We start from the raw sequence: 23135 nt of genomic DNA, 5'->3' as shown, positions 1-23135 counted from the left end.
GGGAGTGAACCCCCCCACCCCCATTTCAGAATGGTTTGCCCCTGCACCACGGGGGAAGTGCATACGCTTGTTTGTACGGCCGGCAGTTTCGAATACAGCGGCACATAATGAACACTGGTGTCCGGTGTCTCATTATTCTCCAACAAACATACAGAAACAGACTGGCTGTGTTCAAAGCAAACTGGAGAAAAATGAAGTATGCAACCATGGTTTAAATCCACTATAGGCTGAGTACTAGTGTACCTTAGATGTGCACTTTATAATCTTATATTGCTCTGTTTTGATTTAATAAAAAAAGCTGTTAAAGCAGCAGTTGTGTGACAAAATATTTTTTTCAACGTTATTGATGGACAGTAATATTGTGTGAGAGATTATGTGTGAATAACTGCACCAAGTGAAAAATGTTCATGTAAAATTGAAAATCGAAATTGTTATTTCAGTAAATATTTGCATTTGGCACATAGGAAACTGATTCATGATTCCATGCTGATGAGAGCATTAAAATGGGGAAAAAAATTGGACAAAAAATGTAAAAGGAAATTCAGAAACGATAAAAAATGTGTGAGTAATCACGATTATTTTTTTAGTTCATTTGAGTTCATTATGACTGTTGCATTTTTAATTAGATTAAATATTTTAATCGTTTGACAGCTCTAAAGTTAAGTGATTTATAGTGCAGCAAACTTGACAACCCGGCAGTAGGCTTTGTTACCGAGTACAGGGGCAACTTATGAAGCAAGTATAATGGAGGGAGCTCTGAAGGTGACAGATTTAAGGATTACATGGAAATAAAACAAACATTCAAGGTTCACAACTCAAAAATAAGAGACACAGTAACTACAACATCCAATGTCCATCCATCATTCTCATACCCACAAAGGCAGACAGGCTCAGCTACATCTTAGCTCACCTGCTGGTCAAACATTAACTCTGCTTCATTTCTGTTATACGTTCAATGAATAAGACAATAAAGCAATAGCCAGTACGGAGACTGATTTTGGGCCCATTAAAACTACAACAACACAAAAACAAAGAAAACGTGATTGTGAATGTGTTAGTATGTGTTAGCTGACTAATACAAGTGCAAAGTGGACTGAGCAAGATTGTATGACTTACGTCAGACAAGTAATGACTTGACTCGACTTACTTCTGACTTGAACATATCACTATTACTCCCACTTCTGTGGCGATTATGCTTCACAGTGCCATGCTGGCAACACCTGCATTAAACTTTCCAATTCAAATATTATACTGATTGACAGGAAAAAGCAGCAATGTTGACTCCAAAACAACATGCCTCCTCTGAGCGAGTTTCACTCTGTGACAGCTACGCAAGATCACCGTCACTACTGGGAGCCCAGCAGCGATCTGCTGCAACCCGCCAACAGCCCACATGTCATCATCGACATCTCGCCACGTCACCATCACCATTCTAAATGTTACCTGCAGCGAAGGAAGACTATAGAGTCAGTGACACAGTTGATGAGTGTATTCCCTCAGTAGCGGAGAGAAGGATGCTCGCAGTCGCTGATACTCTTAATCATTTTTAATAACAAAATAAGTAATAAACACATGCATTCAAGGAGTTGCTGTTCGCCACAACTCACGCCCATGCGCTCCACACTCAGACTAACTCCCGGTGCCAATATTCCCCCCAACCTGGCTCCTCCCCTCCCTATGATGTCACACAAATACAAGCAACAGATATTACACTGCCCTCCCCTTTATGAAACCCTCGCCCCGAGGGTTCAACAAAAAAAGTCCTCCAGCCGTCGTGGTCTTCGTCTCGGTCTCTGTGGTCGGCCTGGCTCTGAGTTGATAGCACCTTCAGCAGGCTGGCTCGGGACAACATTGATGGGATCTGAGGAACATGGATCCACATGTTCTGAACTGGCGGATGAAGCGGACCCCGCCTCAAATACAGGAACACCGCTGCCCCGGTAGGGGGCCGACCTGTCCCGATGTAGGGCAACCTTTCTGCCCCTGGGGGGAACTGCCACCCGATAAACTACCTCCCCCACCCGCTCAAGTACCCTACATGGACCGTCCCAATGGCTGTCTAGCTTGGGGCAGCGCCCTTTTTTTCTTTTAGGTGTATACACCCAAACCAGTTCCCCAGTCTGGAAGTTCCGCCCCTTGCTCCGCACGTCATAGTTTCGCTTTTGACGTGCGCCGGCTTTCTCCAGCTGGTCCCGTGCGAATGTGTGCGCTGCCTCCAGCCGATCCTGCAGTTTCCGGGCGTACTCCAGCCCCGGCTGGTCCTCTGAGCTGCCGGGAGGTCTTCCAAACGCCATCTCAGCCGGTGTCCGAATTTCCCGGCCTAACATAAGCAGAGCAGGAGTACAGCTCGTGGAACTTTGGACCGCTGAACAATAAGCCATCAGTACCAGCGGAATGTGCTGGTCCCAATCACGTTGGTGTTTGGAGGTGAGGATGGCGAGCTGCTGCTGCATGGTGCGGTTAAATCGTTCCACAAGACCATCGCTCTGCGGATGCAAAGGTGTGGTGCGTGTTTTCTGCATGTCCAGGCGTTTACAAAGAGCAGCAAAAACTTTGGACTCAAAATTTCTACCTTGGTCACTGTGGAGAATATCTGCAGTCCCAAACCGACAGAACATGCCCTCCAGTAGCGCATCCGCCACTGTCTCCGCCTCTTGGTCTGGCAGTGCATATGCCTCGGGCCACTTAGTAAAATAGTCCATCGCACATAGCACGTAACGGTTCCCTCTGTCCGTCACGGGGAAAGGGCCCATAATGTCCATAGCAACCCTCTCCATGGGCGCCCCAACCCTCTGTTGCTGAAGCGGTGCGTGCGATTGGTCTTGAGGTCCCTTGTAGGCCACACACTCGTCACAGCGCCGGCAGAAGTCCTCTACGTCCTGTCGATGCTGACCCCAATAGAACCCTTGGCGCAGCCGTCGGAGGGTCTTGGTGCTGCCAAAGTGTCCTGAGCCGGTGCTCCCATGGCATGCTCTCAGCACCATCTCTTTAAGAGCTCCGGGCACTACCACCTGCCATCTCTCCTCCCCGGTGGCTGGTTCCTTCCAGGCACGCTGCAACACGCCGTCCTTCATGCGTAACACAGAAAACTTGCTCCAAAAGCCTTTGGTGGCAGAGGAGAGTCCCATCACTCCTTCCCAGGGTGGCCTCCTGCCACTCTGGACCCACTGTTGCACAGGGTTGAGATCACGGTCCTCTTCCTGCTTGACAGCTCACTCTGTAGTGTCCACAGCCTCCAACGTGCAGCATGACGGTCCAGCAGCAGTCGCTTCCCCACGCAGCTCCAACTCCCTGGCATCCCGCCGGTCGCAGTAGCTGCAGCCACTAACAGAACATGGCCGCCGGGAAAGGGCGTCAGCGTTGGCGTGTTGAGCCCCAGCCCGATGTACCACAGTGAAGTGGAACGCCTGCAGCTCCTCCAGCCACCGTGCTACTTGGCCTTCTGGTTCCTTGAATGACATCAGCCACTGTAGTGCAGCGTGATCTGTCCTGATGGTGAAAGGCACGCCACACAGGTACTACTTGAAATGGCGTGTAGCCAAAACAACTGCTAGCAGTTCACGTCTGGTAACACAGTAGCGTCGTTCACTCTTGTTGAAAGTGCGGCTGAAATAGGCCACCACTCGCTCACCTTCCGGCCCCACCTGAGACAACACCGCCCCCATGCCGACATTACTTGCGTCTGTATCCAGCACAAAAGGTAAGGCTGGATCTGGCGGGGTGAGAACAGGAGCATTCATGAGGGCTCTTTTTAGGCTGCAGAACGCCTCCTGACAATCTGGCAACAAGAGGAAGGGTTGGTTGTCTTTAAGGAGGTGGAATAAGGGCGCCCCGATGCAAGAGAATCCCTTCACGAACCGTCTGTAGTACGAGGCCAGCCCCAAGAAGCTTTTCAACTGCTTCTGGTCCCTTGGTACTGGCCAATCTTTAATGGTGCGGACCTTCTCCTCCAGCGTGCTGATGCCCTCACCGTTCACTCGGTGGCCCAGGAACTCCACCTCCCGCTGCATAAAGTAGCACTTTTCTGGGTGCAGTTTCAGCCCAGCCGCTGCAATTCTTCCCAGCACCAGTCTCAGAGACTCCATTGCAGCCTGAAAAGACCCACCATGGACGAGGACATCATCCAAATACACCAGGCACCTTTGCCTCGGAATGTTTGAGAGCACTGTGTCCATCAAACGCTCAAATGTTCCTGGTACATTGCATAGTCCGAAACTCATGACCTTAAACTGCCAGTGTCCTCGGGTGGTGCAGAATGCCGTCTTGGGTCTGGACTCCACGGTGATGGGGACTTGCCAGTAGCCACTGCGCAGGTCGAGTGATGAGAACCACGCGGAGCCCGAGACCAAATCCAATGTCTCGTCTATCCGTGGGAGCGGGTAGCAGTCCTTTTTTGTCACCTTATTGAGCGGCCTGTAGTCCACACAGAACCGCGGTCTGGTGCTCTTTTTTCGGGGGACCATGACTACGCCAGACACCCACGGACTATCGGAAGGCTCGATGATCCCTGCCTCGAGCATGGCACGGATCTCGTGATCCGCGGCCTCCTGCAGGGCCAGAGGCAGGCGTCGGGGCCGAACCCTTACTGGTCGCGCATCACCGGTGTCGATGTGGTGCTCAACCAAGTGAGTGAGGCCCACCTCATTCTCACTGAGGGCAAAGATGTTCTCAAATTCCCACAGCACCTGCCACAGCTGCTCGCGCTGCTCGACATCCAAGCCGTCACAGTTCTTCTCCCAAATGGACCTGATAGCCCCAGTCCGATTCTCTGTTGGCCAACCCGGGGTTAACTCCACTGGCATGGCTGGGCTGGATGTCATTGGCCCCGCCAGTGAGCAGTCCATCTCAGGGCGAGCGGACTCTACCCGATCTACCGTCGACTGTCGAGGAGTCAGCGCTGCTGCTGCATTGGGCAGGCTGGGTCCGGTCATCCGCACATCTGTGTTCTCCGCTGCAGGGTCTGCATTGTTGACGGCCACCCCCGGAGTACCCTGCCTAGACGCCAGGATCAGCCCTACATGCTGACCACTCGGCAGGGTGAGCACTCCAGCTCCCAAGTCCACCACACATTTCGCAGCTTTTAAAAAGTCCCGTCCAAGAATACAGGGATCACTCACATCAGCTACCCAAGCTGAGTGGGTTGTCGACAGACCCCCCAGGGCAAACAAAAATGTCCCTTTGCCTCTCATCTCGGCTGTTTCACCGGTGACTGTCCTCAGTTTTGTAGAGGTCGATGTTAAGACGGTCCCTACTGGAACAACGTCAGGCCTCACAATTGTGGCTGAAGACCCAGTGTCCACCAGGGCTGTACAGGAAACGTCCCCAATCTGCACACGAACATGACTGGGGTCCCCCACATCCGTCCAGCCCACCGTTATAGCTTTCTCTCCGAATGCAGGTTGCAGTTCCCGGTTAACAACTGAAGGGGTCCGCGTTGTCGGGGCTACACGGACCCTTTTCCGTTTCCCTGCTGGTTCAACAACTTTGGGCAGCGCCGCAGCAGATGACCTGGCTGTCCACAACCCCAGCAGACAGCGGGGCGTGCACGATGTCCGCTTCTTTCCTCCTGCTGTGCTGGGCGAGTCTTTATTGCGCACACCAGCTCCTCCAACCACGCTGGCCTGGGCTCCTCCTCTTCCGACAACGAGGTGGCCAAAACGGGGCAGGGATGTCTGTAGCGCCCCCTTGGTTGCAATCTCCCACTCTGTAGCGAGAGAGAGTGCCTCTCCCAGGGCTGCCGGGTGGGCAAGCTGGACGTGCAGGCGCAGCTCATCCGGTCTGAGAGCTTGGATGAACTGATCGCGTATCAGTTCATTTTGGATTTCATTTGGCATTCCAGCATATGCGCGCCGACCCAGGCTCTCGATCTCATGAGCAAGACAACGGAGTGGCTCACCGGGATGTCGATCACGCTGCTTGAACTCACAGCGCAAAGAGTCCCTCAAATTAAACTCCCCAAAGCGCCTCTGCAAAGCACCCACCAGGGCGCTGTAATCGAGTCTCTCTCCGGGGCTCAGCAGCAGCAGACAGGATGTAGCCTCCTCCGTCAGCGACAGTGCTAACTGCACCGCTTTCACCTTGTCCGACCAACCCGCTGAGTCGGCCACCAACTCGAACTGTGTTCTATAAGCCTCCCAACTCCCTTTCCCGGAGAATTTAAGAGCTTTCATGGAGGGCCACACGAGCCCAAGGGCGCCGCCATGCATGTTTACGTCCGTTGCGATGGCGGCGGCACCTGCCGCTACGTCCTGGCGTAACTCCGTTTTGGCGGACCCGCGCTCATTTTGGCGCGAATCAACAGCTTCATGGCGACCGCGCCCGTTGCAACTCGACTCAAGCATATCAATCACGCACGGTACGGCTTCATCCTTTACCGTCCGCTGGGTAACGGGATCGCCGCACGGAACGGCCTCTTCCTTCACCTTCCGTCGAGTAACGGAGTCGCCGAACATCCTTACGCAAAAACAGGAGTGCGACGGGTGAATCCAAAACTTCTGACACCAATGTAATGCCCCTCAGTAGCGGAGAGAAGGATGCTCGCAGTCGCTGATACTCTTAATCATTTTTAATAACAAAATAAGTAATAAACACACGCATTCAAGGAGTTGCTGTTCGCCACAACTCACGCCCATGCGCTCCACACTCAGACTAACTCCCGGAGCCAAGATTCCCCCCAACCTGGCTCCTCCCCTCCCTATGATGTCACACAAATACAAGCAACAGATATTACACTATTATACGCCTCATAGTTCCTTTGAAGGTTTAAACTTGAAATGAATTATTGACAAAGAAAGGGAGGTATAAAAGTACTCATAACATATGTGCACTAGGCTAGGATTCTCACACTGTTTCACACCAAACTCATCCAAGCATATTATATTTATTTGACTTTTGAGGTTTCAGTCCAGTGGTAAAAAGATAATGTCCAAAAAAATTTGTCCATGAGTTGTGAGTCACAATGCTGAAAAGGTCACCGGAACACAAATAGAATGGCACTTTTGTAATTTGTGTTCATCTCAGCAAAATACTAAATCAGTTTCAATCAATTCAAAGGGGAGCTGATACAACAGAAATGAGGGTGTGAAAATAATCAGTGCAGTCACTTTTCCCTTTTTAACCTGTATCAGCATCAGATATTATAAGGGAATGAGTCCTTATTTTTGTATTCCAAGGGGGTGGGGAGAGGAAAAGATGAAAACAAAAGATGAGTTTGAAACGTGCAAAGCAAACACAAATGGCTGCACAACCGGTGCCGGGGGATGGGAGCTACAATATTCAAAAGCAGTGTGTTTGTGGTCCACATGAATTCAGCCGCAAGACAAAAGCTATCCAAGAATTTCCACAAGCAGATTTTATCCTCTGCATATAAGATTCGGTTTTGAGGTTTGACACTAAACATGTAATCTGACTTGGAACATTTACCAGTGACAGTGAGTCCTTCATGTTAGTGTAGGAATGCTGAATAATTGCTCTGTCCTGAAGCTCATTTGCAGTCACGGCCGAATGTGAGGGTGGCGGTGAGACAAAGGCGGGGAGGGAAGAAGTGAGGTGAGGGAAGCGGGGAACCTCGAAAATATGGAGGGAGGCCTCCTTCTATGCTCATTATCGGCAACGGAAATAAATATAGTCATTGTCTTTGTCTGTCTTTGAAGCCTCTCCGAAAAGAAAAAGCCATATGTTGGATTGAAAATAATCAAAATAATTAAAAAACAACATCAAACAGATCGTCTCTTCGCAGTGTTACAAGCGCCATGAAATGAGATCAAAGGTGAAAATGAGTGAAACATGAAAGTCGTGCCAGTCAATCTGCTCTCTGTCCATATTTGACAAGCCTCTATGAACCAAGGAACCTAAAATCCCATTGCACACCACAAAACAACAAATCTCACAAAAAGTACCGCTCATGTTTTCATACTGTGTGATGAGCTTTTCTCAATGATGTATTGACGATGACGATGATGCAAGCAGTCAGTAAACTTCGGAGAATCTCGGGTGACATGCTGAAGGAGAGCAGGGAGGAAGGCTCCCGGGAGGTGCCAATACTCCCGTCATCACCATTGAGCTTATCCTGTGGGCTATGCTGACAAGTCACATGAAGTCTCCTGGAAAGTCACTTTCTGTTTGGAAGTAATGACACTGACCTGCATCACATTGTTGAAGACAAATAAGACATATGAGCAGAGAACATGAGCCTGCGAGTACTGTTGTTTGCTTGTTGTATGCCTGCTGCGTCGTGTTTGGGGAAAATACTAGTTAATGACGGTAACATTCATGCTAGCTTCCATTAGCGCATCTATGGTGTTTCACATTTTATGTTCGCATTAAGCTTGCAGCCTTTGGTTCAATTGATATTTTGTGGTTAAATATTTCGGTATTTAACTAGACGTTGGTGAATTTTCTTTTGTTTGATGTGTCAATTTGAAATAAACAGCTTCAAGGAAACCCACAATGGGTCTTAATTGGAGAATTGTACAAATGGGAGTTTTTCACGTTATACATGAGTCCAATTTTTTGACGGAAAGAGAAAAGGAAACGAACTAAGGTGAAGCGTAGTTTCATGAGGAGGGGTAACACTTTTATAAAATGTCACTTGATAGCCTGGGTTTTAAGTCTTGAAAACATTGGCTCACTGAACACTGAATGTTGATCCAGACATACAAAGCAGTAAGGCAGTGAGTGTCATTGTGTACAGCATGCCATCGAGATTATTTATATTTGATACTTATTTTTCACAAAAATGAAGAAAAAAAGAAAACGTACGTCATCACGCACCATGATTGTCATCACGATTATTCCAACGTTCAATTGACGTTTTCACGTTCACACTTGTGAGACTAGTGACTGGAATGAAGAGAACTTATACACTCATTTCTCATGGGGAATAAAAGGGTTTCAAAAGCTGAACAATTTGGAGGACAACCAGCATCATAGGACACATTTTTGTTTAACTGTGGAAGTTCTGTGCGCCTTAAGTGCTACTATTCTGAATTCCTGATTATATTTGGACATGCTAATGCCATCGCCCAGACTTTGACCTCTCAATCAGCTGTTTTGGCAACGTGTGGCAACAGAGAGGCAGCTAAGCCAAGAACCATCTTGCAGGTTAATCATGCCTGTGTTGTTTTACTCACAGAAATGGCAAATAACAAAATAAAATCATAAGATATAATGAAAGGCACTCAGGCTACATGTTAAAAGGTTGCCAGGTACTCTTCTGGCCCAGTACACAATTTAATTTTCAATTCAGTGTATACATAATAAGCTTGAAGACCACAGTACAGTAGTTTTTTTCGCCTTTCCCCTTCTTTGTCAGATCAGGTATTGTTTCAAAGCCATTGCAAAGGGGCGTTATGAAGGGCCGCCAAAAATCGCAAATGAAATTATAATGGATAATATTACGTTATCTCCCTGCTGAGTAGGGCCAGGCTTTTACTTTTGCTGCCAGAGAATGGTGGTCCAAAATTTTATTTTTAAATACTGAATGTGTCAATGGGAGAGGTAGGGGGACTTCACAGGTGCCGCCCCAAAATGCTTGGGGCCCACAGAAAGTCATCGACATCCATTGTCACAGGCCAAAAGTCTGTGCAGCTAACTTAAGTAAAGCACACATATGAAGACCTAGGCCACATATTATACATAGACCAACATTTGGGCAATCAATGTCATCTATGAATCAGAGGGTTTAAAAAAAAAAAAAGAGCGCTTCTCTAGCATTAAGAAATACATGGCCGCTGACAGTACAGTGCATTACTGTGCAAAAGTCTTAGCATTGTACTTTCTAGTTCATGGAGGATGGAGAACTGACAGGGGTGTCATCATGATTCTGGGGGCTGGACAAGTCTAATGATACCGCATTGACATTGACTTACAAGGTTTGAAAAAAAAAACATTGGACAATCGTAGTGCGTATAGAGTATACTGTATACAGGGCATATAAGTATACAGTAAAATAACTAACGAACTAAGTAAATGTACACACATTATATATATATATATAAATCCTCATCTCACCCCTCGGGTGGTGTCCGTCCCTCATTCAGCTCGGGTCCTCTACCAGAGGCCAGGAAGCTTGAGGGTTCTGCGCAGTATCCTTGCTGTTCCCAGCACTGCACATTTCTGGACTGAGATGTCCGATGTTGTTCCAGGGATCTGTTGCAACCACTCATCTAGTTTGGGGGTTACTGCCCCGAGTGCTCCGACCACCACAGGCACGACTGTCACCTTTACCTTCCAGGCTCTCTCCAGCTCCTCTCTGAGCCCTTGGTATTTCTCGAGTTTCTCATGTTCCTTCTTCCTGATGTTTCCATCACTTGGGACCGCTACATCCACTACAACGGCTTTCCTCTGCCCTTTATCTATGATCACGATATCTGGTTGGTTCGCCATTACCATCTTGTCAGTCTGGATCTGGAAGTCCCACAGGATCTTCGCTCTGTCATTCTCCACCACCTTCGGAGGTGTTTCCCATTTTGACCTTGGGGTTTCCAGTCCATACTCTGCACAGATGTTTCGGTAGACTATGCCAGCCACCTGGTTATGGCGTTCCATGTAGGCTTTCCCTGCCAGCATCTTACACCCTGCAGTTATGTGTTGGATCGTCTCAGGTGCCTCTTTGCACAACCTACACCTTGGGTCTTGTCTGGTGTGGTATATCTGGGCCTCGATGGCTCTGGTGCTCAAGGCCTGCTCCTGAGCAGCCAGGATGAGTGCCTCTGTGCTGTCCTTCAGGCCAGCCCTCTCTAGCCACTGATAGGACTTCTTGAGATCAGCCACTTCAGTTATGGTCCGGTGGTACATCCCGTGTAGGGGCTTGTCCTCCCATGATGGTCCCTCTTCCAGCGCCTCATCTTCTGTTCCCCATTGTCTGAGACATTCTCTGAGTATGTCATCCGTTGGAGCCTTCTCCTTGATGTATTCATGGAGCTTGGATGTTTCATCCTGGACAGTGGCTCTCACACTCACTAGTCCCCGGCCTCCATCCTTTCGGCTTGCGTACAGTCTCAGGGTGCTGGATTTGGGATGGAACCCTCCATGCATGGTTAGGAGCTTTCGGGTCTTAACGTCCGTGGTCTGAATCTCTTCCTTTGGCCACCTTATTATTCCTGCAGGGTATCTGATCACTGGCAGGGCATAGCTGTTTATTGCCCGGGTCTTATTCTTGCCATTGAGCTGGCTTCTTAGGACTTGCCTCACTCGCTGGAGGTATTTGGCCGTAGCCGCTTTCCTTGTTGCCAGTTCGAGGTTGCCATTGGCTTGTGGTATACCAAGGTACTTGTAGCTGTCCTCAATGTCTGCTATTGTTCCTTCTGGGAGCGAGACCCCTTCAGTGCGGACTACCTTTCCTCTCTGAGTCACCATCCGACTACATTTCTCAAGCCCGAATGACATCCCGATGTCGCTGCTGTAGATCCTGGTTGTGTGGATCAGGGAATCTATGTCCCTTTCGCTCTTAGCATACAGCTTTATGTCATCCATGTAGAGGAGGTGACTGATCGTAGCTCCATTTCTGAGGCGGTATCCATAGCCTGTCTTGGTGATTACTTGGCTTAGGGGGTTCAGTCCTATGCAGAACAGCAGTGGGGAGAGTGCATCACCTTGGTATATGCCACATTTGATGGACACTTGGGTAAGTGGCTTGCCATTGGCTTCAAGTGTGGTTTTCCACATCCTCATCGAGTTCGCAACGAAGGCTCTTAGGGTCCTGTTTACCTTATACAACTCCAAGCATTCAGTGATCCATGTATGTGGCATCGAGTCATAGGCTTTCTTGTAATCAATCCAAGCTGTGCACAGGTTGGTACGTCGGGACCTGCAGTCTTGTGCGACTGTTCTGTCAACCAGGAGCTGATGTTTGGCTCCTCTGGTATCTCTACCAATGCCCTTCTGTGCTTCGCTCATGTATTGATCCATGTGCCCACTTATCTTAGCCGCAATGATGCCTGACATGAGCTTCCATGTTGTGGAGAGACAGGTTATTGGCCGATAGTTGGATGGAACTGCACCCTTCGAGGGATCCTTCATGATCAGGATTGTTCGCCCTTCGGTTAGCCATTCTGGGTGAGTCCCATCCCTCAGCAGCTGGTTCATTTGTACTGCTAGGCGCTCATGGAGTGCTGTGAGTTTCTTTAGCCAGTAGGTGTGGACCATGTCCGGGCCTGGTGCTGTCCAGTTCTTCATATCTGTCAGAGGGGTTACATGCAGAGAATGTGGGCTAAATGGTTACTTCGAAACCCACAGTCACGGTTGACCACGAAACAACTAGTAGCTCAGTGTTCCAACATCCACAAACGGCAACTGCTGTCACAACTTGAGATTGATGAGGTACAACGCAGGTTCCATGGCGAAGGGCCCCAGGCTGCCAGATCAGAGGAGGAGGTCTTACAAGAGATTGGGAGGCAAGCCCCAATGAATGCAGATGATGAGATTGGGTGGCCAGCCCCAATGAATGAAATGCTGAGCGAGGCAGCAACTGACCTGAAAGCTAAGATCATGGCGAGAATGAAAGCTGGGCAACCTAGAAACCGATTACAACGGCTATGTGAAGTACCATCTGAAAGTCTCATAGAAAGTGTGAATGCAGCACTGAGGGCGATCCCTACCGTAACGATCACAGAAACCAATGAGCTGATATACGCTTCAGCATCAGTGATCCTGGAGACTCTGGGCTATAAGAGCAAGCATGGAAGCCATGAGATACGTTACCCACCATGGAAAAGACGGTTGGAGGCTAAGATCAAGGCGGCCCGGAAAGATGTGAGTCAATTGACGGAGGCCCAGAGAGGTGTGATGAAAAGGCCGATACCCGAGAGGTACATCCAGATGACCATACCTGAAGCACTCGAAACAGCCAAACAAAGGCTCCAAGCCTTGTCCAGTCGCCTAAAGCGGTACACGAAAGAGAATGAGGCCAGACGAATAAACAGGCTGTTCGCAACACAACCTGCGAAAGTGTACGCTCAGTGGCAGGGTCCTAACAACAGAGCTGACCCACCAAGACTGGAAACTGAAAGGTACTGGAAAGGCATATGGGAGAAGGAGGTTGCACATAACAGCAGTGCACAATGGCTGGTGACCCTGAGAGAGGAGCACAGCAACCTCCCTGAACAGAACCCAGTTACCATAACAGTGACAGACATACAGGAAAGAGTCTCAGATATGAAGAACTGGACAGCACCAGGCCCGGACATGGTCCACACCTACTGGCTAAAGAAACTCACAGCACTCCATGAGCGCCTAGCAGTACAAATGAACCAGCTGCTGAGGGATGGGACTCACCCAGAATGGCTAACCGAAGGGCGTACGATCCTGATCATGAAGGATCCTTCGAAGGGTGCATCCCCATCCAACTATCGGCCAATAACCTGTCTCTCCACAACATGGAAGCTCATGTCAGGCATCATTGCGGCTAAGATAAGTGGACACATGGATCAACACATGAGCGAAGCACAGAAGGGCATTGGTAGAGATACTCGAGGAGCCAAACATCAACTCCTGGTTGACAGAACAGTCGCACAAGACTGCAGGTCCCGACGTACCAACCTGTGCACAGCTTGGATTGATTACAAGAAAGCCTATGACTCGATGCCACATACATGGATCACTGAATGCTTGGAGTTGTATAAGGTGAACAGGACCCTAAGAGCATTCGTTGCGAACTCGATGAGGATGTGGAAAACCACACTTGAAGCCAATGGCAAGCCACTTACCCAAGTGTCCATCAAATGTGGCATATACCAAGGTGATGCACTCTCCCCACTGCTGTTCTGCATAGGACTGAACCCCCTAAGCCAAGTAATCACCAAGACAGGCTATGGATACCGCCTCAGAAATGGAGCTACAATCAGTCACCTCCTCTACATGGATGACATAAAGCTGTATGCTAAGAGCGAAAGGGACATAGATTCCCTGATCCACACCACCAGGATCTACAGCAGCGACATCGGGATGTCATTCGGGCTTGAGAAATGTAGTCGGATGGTGACGCAGAGAGGAAAGGTAGTCCGCACTGAAGGGGTCTCACTCCCAGAAGGAACAATAGCAGACATTGAGGACAGCTACAAGTACCTTGGTATACCACAAGCCAATGGCAACCTCGAACTGGCAACAAGGAAAGCGGCTACGGCCAAATACCTCCAGCGAGTGAGGCAAGTCCTAAGAAGCCAGCTCAATGGCAAGAATAAGACCCGGGCAATAAACAGCTATGCCCTGCCAGTGATCAGATACCCTGCAGGAATAATAAGGTGGCCAAAGGAAGAGATTCAGACCACGGACGTTAAGACCCGAAAGCTCCTAACCATGCATGGAGGGTTCCATCCCAAATCCAGCACCCTGAGACTGTACGCAAGCCGAAAGGATGGAGGCCGGGGACGAGTGAGTGTGAGAGCCACTGTCCAGGATGAAACATCCAAGCTCCATGAATACATCAAGGAGAAGGCTCCAACGGATGACTCAGAGAATGTCTCAGACAATGGGGAACAGAAGATGAGACGCTGGAAGAGGGACCATCATGGGAGGACAAGCCCCTACACGGGATGTACCACCGGACCATAACTGAAGTGGCTGATCTCAAGAAGTCCTATCAGTGGCTAGAGAGGGCTGGCCTGAAGGACAGCACAGAGGCACTCATCCTGGCTGCTCAGGAGCAGGCCTTGAGCACCAGAGCCATCAAGGCCCAGATATACCACACCAGACAAGACCCAAGGTGTAGGTTGTGCAAAGAGGCACCTGAGACGATCCAACACATAACTGCAGGGTGTAAGATGCTGGCAGGGAAAGCCTACATGGAACGCCATAACCAGGTGGCTGGCATAGTCTACCGAAACATCTGTGCGGAGTATGGACTGGAAACCCCAAGGTCAAAATGGGAAACACCTCCGAAGGTGGTGGAGAATGACAGAGCGAAGATCCTGTGGGACTTCCAGATCCAGACTGACAAGATGGTAATGGCGAACCAACCAGATCTCGTGATCATAGATAAAGGGCAGAGGAAAGCCGTTGTAGTGGATGTAGCTGTCCCAAGTGATGGAAACATCAGGAAGAAGGAACATGAGAAACTCGAGAAATACCAAGGGCTCAGAGAGGAGCTGGAGAGAGCCTGGAAGGTAAAGGTGACAGTCGTGCCAGTGGTGGTCGGAGCACTCGGGGCAGTGACCCCCAAACTAGATGAGTGGTTGCAACAGATCCCGGGAACAACATCGGACATCTCAGTCCAGAAATGTGCAGTGCTGGGAACAGCAAGGATACTGCGCAGAACCCTCAAGCTTCCTGGCCTCTGGTAGAGGACCCGAGCTGAATGAGGGACGGACACCACCCGAGGGGTGAGATGAGGATTTATTATATACACATACATATATATATATATATATATATATATATATATATATATATATATATATATATATATATATATATATATATATATATATATATATTATACACAAACACACACACGCGCACACACACACCTCTTAGTTCTCTTTCGGGACCTCCGTGTGAACAAATAATACAGTAATTCAAACACATTCCCACCAAAAACTGGCTCCCGTGTTGCTTGACCAGCAAGGAGAAGGTTATTAATGAGCCTTGGTCTCTCTTTGACATATGCTATGAATTAGCACCCACACAGGAAGCTTGTAGATCTGGGCACCAGCCATTAGACCAGTGATGATGGGCAAACTACGGCCTGCGGGCCAAATCCGACCTGCCGAAGGCTGGTGCACAATGAAGGTTCGATGTCAATGACTGCATTCATTTCATTTGGACTTGTAATGACAGGCATTTCAACACCAGGTGGCACAGTTACTTGAAGTTGCAGAGCATAGGGAGGAAGGGGGAGACGATACGGAAGCCGGCAGTAGCGCCAAGTCAAGCAAATCCCGTTCGATAATGTACTCTTAAAGTCTGAAAAACGTGCCAAAAAATGCAAAATACTGCTTTTTAAATAAAGGAATCCAATTAATATTATGTCGAATTTAGTTCACCCTTTTGATCCAGCCCTCCATAATATTTTCTGGTTATCATGTGACTCTGGAAAGGATTATCTTTTTGTTTTGTATCAAATCTGATGTTCGACCTTTTCAGTCCCACGATTGTTACCGGTAAGTCATTATTATATTATGCTTGACTTAAGGATGGACAATTCTGAGCCCAAATCAATTGTGTTTAAGGAGTGCGAGAAAGCAGTATACAGTATTTTATCGTATATAACGTTTATATTCCCGGGATGCGGTATTTTAATGGAATCAAGACCAAATGCATTTCATCTTATCATTATGCACAGGAAGCACCTCCAGTAAAGTGCAATTAGCTTAAGTGATGCTGCAGTAGACAAGCTGGTGGAGCTGAACAAGGGGCGTCAGGGTTTTTTTTTTTCCCTGGGACTCTCTCATCAGTTTCCATTAAGCGGGCGGTGTCTTGGATGAAGTTACTGAAAGTATGCTGCAGAGTGGCTATGACCTTTCATGACCTGAGCTTTTTTCAAAGCGACAATGACTATCATGCTTCATTAGATTGTTTCATGCATGGAGTTTTGTTCTGATGTACGGTGAATTCAATGAAGCTATCAGATTTTATTCTATATCTTTTCTAATAACATTTTAATTGATTTTGGTTGAGAAGCGGGGTACACCTTGGACTGGTCACCAACCAATCGTAGGGCATTTACACTCACGACCACGCCTGCGGGCGATTTAGAGTCTTCAATGAAGCGTAACATGCGTGCTTTTGGAATTTGGGAGGGAAAACGGGTAACCGTAGGAAACGGACGCAAGCATGACGGGAATACGCAAACGGCAGACAGGAAGGCCCGAATTTGAACATGTCCGAACTGTGAAGAGGATGTACAAATCATTTGTCAATGGTTCTGCCTCAATATATATATTTTGCACATAAATATTCCACCTACATACATTTACAAACAGGGTTATTAAATATTACATGTAATAATTAAGTACAACTGAACTATATTGAAGCACGTTGATTTACCTTGTGTATGAAATGCTCTATATCAGGGGTGTCAAACTCATTTTTTGTCGCAGCCCACATAGTCCCCGGTTCCCTTGGACGGCCGTTATGACTGTGAAACCACATAAGGAAGTCGAGAATAATGGTTTATTCAACTATAGTTTAAGTTACTATAATGAGGGCTTTGGTAACAAGAAAACTTACAATAGCTCTCTTATATATTACATACGAGAATTTGAAATTTTGGTCAAAATTTTAGCAAGCATCATAGAAGTCAACATGTTTGATTTGCTTTTGCGGGCCACATCAAAGGAATCGGCGGCCCAGATCTGCCCCCCGGGCCTTGAGTTTGACACTGGTGCTCTATCACAATAAAGCCGCCTTGCCTTGCTTGTGAATTTGTGGCCCGCATACACTGCACTACTGGTACCCGTACCACACTTTGTCACTGTTTTAACAGAATACAAACCAAGATGAAAAACAAAAAAAAGAACACCAAACATGGCTTTCGCGGCAACTTGTGTTATACTGCACCAAACACCACAGCCAAGTTAATTGCAGGGTAAACTTAAAAGGCGGCACTTTCAGCACTGCCCAAATGTCATGTCATTGAGCACTTGATATCCCACACACAGTAGAAGCCTTGCCACTCATACAAGTGGGGGCACGTACATTTGGGAAGTTGTGTGTAAATCACGCCTGCTTCTATTGATCAGCACTCAGGCAGAATAAGCGGGAAGGAAGAACACCAGAGGGTGCGGGAGGTAGTTTGTATTTGCGCAAAGGTAATTCTCAGGCTGCCAGGGCCTCAAGGGACCTCAAGGCGTCATGCAGCCTTCCCCGGGGGTAGAAAGCAGATGGCAGGAGATTAACATGCAGAGCCAGTAGGGGGTCTCCCTCCTCCAACCTCAAGCCAGGACACTCCGGAGGGACTAAAATCAATACAGTAATTGGCATCCCACAGCGTCTCGACGGAAAAAGCGTGAAAAGCTGCTGGCTTTGACTTCGCAAGAGACGCAGGCTCTCTGTTGTGTAGTGAAACACAAACAGGCCCGCATACGGAAGAGGCTGATAACTATCACGCTCCCGTAGACATGACAACGAAAAAGATAACATCAGGCTCAAGCTTTTGAAGCGCACGTCTATTATGCCTTCATTTCCTAATACAGACAATCAAGTCCAATTATACTTCTGTTTTGTGTGGTAACACAGGTTAACAGAACATATTTGGAATAACGTGTGCTGTACGCTCTAAGAGCCCAGAAAATCAAATCATAACAACAATACAGTGAAGGGTTCTGGATTTGGGACTCCTACATTTACTTTTGAACTCCTCACCGAGTTGGGGGAGGGGGGGGAGAGAGAGAGAGAGAGAGATGCCGTCCATCCTCGGAGGTCTTTCACATCTGCCGATGTTTCAAAACAATGCCAATGGCGGCCTCTCATAGCAGGATTTATGATGAGATTTAATGAGCCAAGCAAAGAAGTCCCACCAGACATCCACAAAACCCCCATCTTACTGTCCCGTGGGATCAGTCTGACAAAGTTTTAAAACAAATTCTACAAAAACAAAATATTGAAATAAGAGAGTCCACACTTGTTGGCCTGAGAACAGACAATTATCACCATAGTAAACGCCAGTGACTGTAGTCTGTTCAGGTCAAAGGTTCAGTGCCACTTGGGGCATTCCTGAGTGGAATAAAAAAATGTTTGGGGGGTTTTTCCACTGCAGCAGGTGAGGAGCACACGGGCTCAAGGAACACTAGGGTTTCACGAGGGTCATTCCATTCAGGGGCTGGTTTCCATGGCAGAGGTTGCCTTGGAGCGGGGGGCCCTTCATGCACTCAGAGGGCAGCAGTAAACAACACAGACAGTCCAGACAGACGGGGGTGCGAGGCAAATTCACAAATGCAAACTCTTCTTGATTATTAACTGCACGGCAAAACGTTTTGGGCTCTTAGAGATGTTGCCATTTTCCACACACACCAACACCAGATGGAGTTTCTCCCACAGGTGCCTCAGATAGGAAGGTAAGACCACTGTTAAAGATGATAAAACTGCGGGGTGGGTGCTGGTGTTTGGGGGTTCTCGCACACACTCAGCTGCTGTGTTCACACTGCACCATCATCGCATTCAGTGCCTCTGGTCCTCAGTGTCACGCTGGCTTAACAGAGCTGCTGTAAGCAAGGTTCCTATGAATTTGGGGGTCTCCACTCAGCCCCGTTAGCTTGGATATTGCCCACCATGCAGAGAAAAACACAACGCGTCAATCTATGGGATACTTGAAATACATCAGGCCCTGAAAGCGCATTTTCTCCTCTGAGACTGGCCTCAATCATATTACATTCCAATGAATCTCCTTAATGGAAGGCGCGGAAAACACACTCTCATTCAGATGTAAAAACATAAAAGCTTTGATGAACCAGATACAGAGTTGATACTTCAACAACCGAGCTCATTCATTCCTCCGAGCAAAGCAGCCTGTGCGATCCGCAAGGGGACAAGGAGCAAACAGTCGTGCAGTTTAGTCACCACATCTGGAAGACATAATGGCCCAGTGTTGTGTTGCGGCGACGCAAAACGCCGAGCTAACAGGGGTCTCTGGGTCAGTTAGTGATCGACTCGGACTGATATCTTCTCAGAATAAAACATTAAAAATCTGACTTTTACAACGCGCCTTGAAGTATAAAATGGACAAAAAGTTCTACAAACATGAGTGGCATGACACACACAGCTGGGCAGATATAACATCGGGCGGAAGCCATAACATTACCCCGAAGACGTCCACGGCACAGTTGCCAACATTCTTCTGTAGCAATTGGGGGTGTGAAACATCTAAGAAAAACAATGTAAGATTGATTGCATGTCACGAGCCTGTATTGTAAGCACACACAAACACACACATTCCAGAAGCGCTTCAATATAGTTATTCTGACCTTATTCCTTTTTTAGGATACAAAGCCCTAAATTCTGAGAGCTTCCCAATAGAAGGTATTCAATAAGCGGATATTCCAGTCAGTCGAGCGTGGATGTTTGTCTTGTTGGAAATAAAAGTCACCCCAGCACAGATTTTTAGATGCCACCATCTGAGGAAGAATGCCCCGGATGAGTGTCCTCTCTGTTGAGGGGCATCGTCCGTAAGGAATGGAAAGTGACACTGGCTGTCAGGCCTCGTTGGAGTGGCTGCCCGCGAGCCGGTCCGTGACGTGCTATTACACGGGTGTCAGGGGGCCCAGGACCATGGGAGGAAGAGTCCAAGATTCCTGCAGCAAATGGACTGCTGATGAAGAGTCTGATAGAGAACAATGACCTTAAACACATGTAAGCCAAGACGGCCATTCGCACAGCTTTTGGAAGCACAGCTGTACTACACATTCGACAACTGGAAATCTCAACTGGAAAGCACCTTTGGAGAATTTTTTGTAAGCCAAGAACAATCACCTCCAAGTATCTTTTTTGTGTGTCCACATTTAGCACTATTGCTCGCATTTAAATTCACAAAACAAACCATTTGGTTGTTGCAACGTGGAAGAGAGTTCCAAGTTGAGAATTTGAGATCACCATATGCCTGTCAGCAGGTTGCATTCCTGTGACGTGTGTGAAGGGGATTAGGGCCTTCTTGCAAACTTAATCATGGAAAGAATCACCCTGCCAGCTCCTATTAGACACCTGTCGAGTGAAAAGGATGAAATAGACACCAGTGGGAACCATTCCGGAGCCCCAAAACACCCTTAATTGGCATGCAAAACTACAAGGCGCCTGAGAGGATCCACTAACACCCCCCCCCCCCAAATAAAGCAAGAGTGGTGATTTCTCCCTCTGCAAATCAGCAGAACAAAATCAAACTGTCAATCTGTGAAAGATCCCTTGCATCTGCTCCAAATGACACTCAGCTGCCAAGAAGCCTCTCCTGCAGAAGACTGCAAGAAGAGATTCTAATGCATGATGTCACAAGGCCAAGCCAAAACTTGCATTTTAAACCTGAAATTCTTTGTTCTGTAAAAAAACAACAACAAAAACAGTGTGTGACTGAGGTCATTCTCCTGAACTTTAGACTGAATCTGCTGTTGAAGGGGGGTGGAGGGGGGCGCCCATACGGGGGAAACTAGTGAAACAGCTAAAAGTCAGGAAACATGCTGGAAAGCCCTCATCTTTAAATGGGTGTAATACTGGGATGAGTTCATGCTTCTGGGCGTTTCCTTGCCTGATGTACACGACTCAACAACACACCCAATCACATGGACCTTTGCTATCTTCTGTTGATCCTGACAAGCCAGCTGCGCTACAAGTACAACATCCGGTGCATGGGAACGCGTTCGTTCACTGCATTCCAGGAATGGGAACATGCATACCTCGAGGCCGACTTTAATCCATCTTCATAATGGAATGCTTTCTTATTTATACATGCATATCTGCTCACTGGACGTAGTGAGGGAGGAAAGACATTGCCATTTCTAATTACTAATTAGTAATTAGCTTGCAATTGAAAAAAACAACAACATCCACGGCAGCCTCGTGATGAGTCTCACGTATAATTAACCCAAACGTCAATCATTGTGTTGGGGGAAATATTCTCACCAAGATAAAGAAGGTACGAATGGCCGCAAGGACAATCAGATGAGACAGGCCGGCGAGGCTGAACGATCCCAATCCACCCACAAATCATGAACCATTAAGAAAGAAATTGTAGACCAAGTTGAAATAATGTGCACAGTCACATTTTCAGCCCACAGCCCAGCTCCCTCGGCAGTGCATGTCTAGGAGACAGGTACGCCGGTTTCAGCACCTCGCAGGCGTGGACCAGAACAAAAGGCGCCGGCCGGCTGCGGGCTTTCGCGACTGCGCAAAAAAAAGCGCACGAACACGCAGCAAGCAAGACACCCATCCACGAGAAAAATCAACAGCAACTAAGCCCTGTAAGAAATGCCATGCTTGATCAATTGCGTGGAGCGTACTGTGGCAACTTCCAAAGTACCCTGCTCCTTAACACATTGTTGCACATGTCGGGACGAGCGCACGCGATTGGTGGACATTCTTTTCATTCATTTTCCTCTTCTTCGTGACAATTCACGAAACTTTTATAATGTAGCTTCGACAGAATAACTGATACTCCCTTCTACGAACTGACGCAATTTACACAAAGGTTTCTTACCTACGGGTTTCGGCAGCAGTGCGGCACAAGGGGCGCGTAGTTACGAGAATCGGGCAGGGGGGAGAGCTGCAGCTGACAATGAGCGCCGTTGTTGGGCTCCGTGACCCCTCCCACCGCAAAAGCAGTTACCGTAAGTGCAGCAGTATTGGTGCAAGGCGATCGCACTAAAGGCCCCCAGCGACAGTCGCGCACCACCGGGGGGGGGGGGGGGGGGCAAAACTGGTGATTGAATGTGGCGTTTTTAAATGTGCGAATATGCACAAAGGGCGCACGTGAGCATGCACCAAGAGCGAAATGCGCTCGTGGATCAAGTGCTCAGCAGGTGCCAAGTGGTGCTGAAGCATCAGGGTGTGGCTGTTGCTGAGGGAAGATTGACAAAAGGGAAGGCCGATTGGGAGCAGTGAAGACAGTCGACGCAAAGCGCAGACATCGGAGAGGAGGCCAAGATGACAATGTTTTGGAATCAGTAATATAAAAAAAAATCTGATCTATTATTGGTACACAGGTGGCGAGCACTTTATTCCTACAGTACGCGAAATAGGCTACATTTTTAAAATGAATAAAGGGTTGGTCTTTTGAGCTTACCCAACATACTGCTGCCACCTAGTGAAGGAATTCTGAATTGCAGGTCTCCTTGAACCTGCTTGTTGAGCTGATCCAATTTAATCATTGGTTTGTGTTTCTGAGCATCACCGTCAGCATAGTGGCCGGCATGTTGGCTCAGTTTTAATGTTCGGGTTTGACTCGGGGCTTGTATAAGATAAGAGGAGCACAGTGGAAGGCAATCACTGACTCAATTGAGCTGAACGTTACCAGAGACACGGTGGGCCCTTTAAGTTGCAAAAACATAAAATTTATTGGCATGTTGGAAATGTTTAACCCGAGGTATGTTCTTTTAAACCACAAATATTTCACCTTGATTATTCTGCCTCAAATTTATGTTGTCAAGACTATCAGAGTGTTGACTTGGTCCAAAGGTAACAATAGGGAAGAGTGTTTTTGTTTTAAGGGGCACAATGAA

General features: G+C 48.0%; 2 protein-coding genes across 17 annotated transcripts in view; both read right to left on the bottom strand.

The window, feature by feature from the left end:
- Positions 1–22539, bottom strand: part of LOC127595819 (microtubule-associated protein tau-like) — a 51003-nt gene extending 28464 nt beyond the window's left edge. For 3 of the 16 annotated variants that reach the window (XM_052057677.1, XM_052057676.1, XM_052057678.1), the window contains exon 1: positions 22115–22539. The gene's annotated coding sequence lies outside the window, so the exon portion shown is untranslated. The remainder of the gene's footprint in view (positions 1–22114) is intronic. The other 13 variants (XM_052057681.1, XM_052057679.1, XM_052057688.1 and 10 more) reach the window with 10 other exon arrangements.
- The window catches only part of mylz3 (myosin, light polypeptide 3, skeletal muscle), a 46981-nt gene that overhangs the window by 14174 nt on the left and 9672 nt on the right, over positions 1–23135 (bottom strand). The window lies entirely within an intron of this gene.

The sequence above is a fragment of the Hippocampus zosterae genome, chromosome 2 (assembly GCF_025434085.1).
Source record: "Hippocampus zosterae strain Florida chromosome 2, ASM2543408v3, whole genome shotgun sequence".
Taxonomy (NCBI): domain Eukaryota; kingdom Metazoa; phylum Chordata; class Actinopteri; order Syngnathiformes; family Syngnathidae; genus Hippocampus; species Hippocampus zosterae.
This window is presented reverse-complemented; position numbering and strand designations above follow the sequence as displayed.